The following is a 3,138-nucleotide window of genomic DNA, read 5'->3' as shown; positions in this document are numbered from 1 at the left end:
AATATATGTTTATCAAATAAAGTCTACTGTTACAACTAATCAGGGATCCCTTTAAACTGAAGTAAAGACAGATTAGCTTCTGAATCCACAGGTCAGTGGGATTAAAGATTAAATTTGATGATTTAGGGTGAACTCTGGCTCAAACAGTAAGAAGTAAATAATCTCGAAACAAGTAATTTCATTTGTCAACCCACCCTGAGACACAGCTAAATAATGAACGATTTCTGTTTGAAGCATTCAAACCTTCTGATGATATTTCTTATCATGCGAGCTTCATAATGAATCTTTGAGGAATTGATTTCAATTGAAATGATTTTGCTGCACAAAGACTTGATTTGAAGTAAAACCAGTTTAAAATGTGAGTCATAAAAACCTCCTGACTGACAGCTGAGCTGCATTTATGTTTAATGAATTAGTTGTTTGCATGTAAACATAGAGACAACCTTTTGACCTCCTGTCGTCTCTACAACCAGCTGGTGTCACTGCTGTGTCAGGGAACTAATGTACCATAAACACAAACCAATCTGAGATTTTTATTCTTTGCGAACTTGTAATTTCCCCCCAGCTGTTCATTTTAACTTTCATAAGTTGGTCTCAAAGTTGTTCCTCTTACACCGTTCAGAGATATTTGTGTAAACAAACCTGTGAGGCTTAGTTAGGTGCGTTTGCTGCGTTTTTTATTTTTTATTTTTTTTTACTTTAACAAGAACATTTAACTGGAAAATCTGCCCAGTGATCAAAGTTATTATCAGTTHATCTGATATTTGACATTTTGGTTTTATTTTGAAACCTTGAAGAGGTGTTTGTGTGATATTTGTTTCTTCTCATTCTGTAATGTGTTCAGTACCGATTTTCTCTGGATTAACTTCCGCATTAATCTATCCAAATTAAACAGAATAGATGTTTTTCCACACCATTATTTATTTATTTTTGTTCCCCATTTGAGTGCAGCTTGGTGCGTATGTCTGTGGTTTGGTGGTGAATGTGCACATGTTTGTGTCTTTTTGCAGCTACGCCCGCCTGCGCTRCATGTGTTCCTGCAACAGGTGCACTTATTGCCTGTGTCAGAACCTCCTGAAGTTGGAGCTGCTGCGCAGCGTAAAGGCCCAGCTCTGCAGGGTCGTTTACAACAGGTTCATGCACAGAACAAGCTCTAGTGTTGTAACATAGACTCCCTGCTCCTCCTCCTYCTCCTCTTCCTCTGTGTTTTTTATCCTGGGATTGGCCCACACACAGACATCTTTTCAACCCGAGCTGGGGTAACAGTGGTGACAGTGGYGGCTCCTTTTGCTTTCCTTCAGTTCTCACCAGCAGTTGAGTTCACGCTGCTTATCCACTGAACAGAAAAGGGAATAAAAGCAGTGAATATTTGATGTAAGTGTTAGTGCTCCTGACCTGCAGTGGATATGCAAACAGTAAACTCTGACTAACATTAACCAGTAACATGATTTACATACAAAATGAGAGAAACACAACCCAGTCTTGTTTGTGTTTCAGTCTCTCTGAAAACTTCATCCCTGTCTGCATGTTTGATTTGTTTGCAAACAGAAACATCTAAAAGGCTTTATGTCTGTTAAAATATTCTGACTCAGATTTCATGATTCACTTTWTGACGTTTTCAGTCTCATTTTGTCCTCACTCTCTGTGCTGAGGCGTAAACACACAGGAGAAGCTTTAGCTTTGTGTTTTTAAATCCTGTTCAAGTTATAATTTACATAAACTTTGTGTGTTCTCCTGTGGGTTTAAGCTTTTTTTAATTTGATGTGCAGCTTGTTTTATAATGTTTTTGATTAAAATACACAAATCATTCAGTCATTTTATCCTCTCATCAYGCTCATCTTTGTGTTTTTCCTTCCTTTGTGTGCGTGATCACACACGTTTCTGGCTGCCTATCCTCTTCCTCCTTCATGTCATCACACTGTCGTTGCGTCACTTGTTTCCTAATTCATACTAAAAAGGCTCGCCTTGTCAGGAAAACACTGCCCTCCTGTGGTGATGTGAAGGCTTTACACCAGAGGGAGTTTTTTTATTTTTTTATTTTTATTTTATTTTTTTACCACAGTGTGAAAGGTTTATATTTGAGTTGTGAGACTGGGAACAAATGTACGATATGTTTACAGAGAAACCCTGACAGATCCAGGTTGATGTTGTGTTGAACTCAGCTTATTGTTGTCTATGGGAGGTGTTGAACTAGTTAATAGTATGAGGGGCAGAGGAGGGATCTGACTGGGGGAGCGGTGGTGCAGAGGTTAGAGAAGGTGARCCTGTGATTGGAAGGTTGCATGTTTGAATCCTTGGATCGTTACAAAAAGAGAAGAGAAAAAAAAAGATGTGACGCGCCACATAATTATTTCTTATAGCTGAATTTGAAAGAAACTGAATTAGTCTGAACAGACTTTAGCTTCAAGTCAGAATAAGATCTGTTTTCAACAACGTTAATGTCAGTGTAATCACAATTAAATGTCAGAAGTTAAACCTCACAAATGTAGCGCCACAGATCAGTGTCCATATAAAAGCTTAAACTGCCTTAGTTTAATAGTTTACTAGGAAAATAAATAGTAACAATAATTTTAAGCTGATATTTTTACTAAAACACACCACACTTTAAATTTGTCACAAGTAAATATTTAGCTGTTCAGTCACTAAAAACAAATATAAAACATTAGCTCAGGCTGGATCCTTTATGTTAATGATTTTATTCTCCAACAGCTCATTTATTCTTCGTTAGCATCACTCAGCCTGCTGTGTGTGTTTGTGGTGGGACAGCGTGGTGATGTGGTCATCTTATATTTGTTTTTCTTCCTCTTTCGTTTGATTATCACTCCTTTATATTGATCAGAGTTTACTGTTGCTCACATTTCTTGCCAGCTTCAGAATGAACCCATTTCTTCAGTACTGCAAAGACGCCACAGGGGAAATTAATTAATAATTTTAGTTTGTTAAATAAGCACTTTTTTTTTTCTGCAACCAGTTATGCATTAAACACATATTTGTTGAGGGAAAAGAACAACTGTTCCATTTTTTTTCTCTATAATAAGAAATGCATTAGTTCTGATGTGAATACTTTAGTCTGTCAGGCAGCTTCACAGCTGTAAACCTGGCAGGGTGAGATAGACGGATGGCTAGATAGTGTTTATT

At 37.3% G+C, this 3,138-nt stretch overlaps 1 protein-coding gene across 1 annotated transcript in view; it reads left to right on the top strand.

The window, feature by feature from the left end:
• rhot1a (ras homolog family member T1a) overlaps window positions 1-3,138 on the top strand; it is a gene marked incomplete at its 5' end in the record, with an annotated part of 17,930 nt that overhangs the window by 12,981 nt on the left and 1,811 nt on the right.

This window comes from Austrofundulus limnaeus, unplaced genomic scaffold, assembly GCF_001266775.1.
Source record: "Austrofundulus limnaeus strain Quisiro unplaced genomic scaffold, Austrofundulus_limnaeus-1.0 Scaffold120, whole genome shotgun sequence".
NCBI lineage: Eukaryota > Metazoa > Chordata > Actinopteri > Cyprinodontiformes > Rivulidae > Austrofundulus > Austrofundulus limnaeus.
Note: the sequence above shows the minus strand (reverse complement) of the source record. Positions and strands in the feature narration are given on the sequence as shown.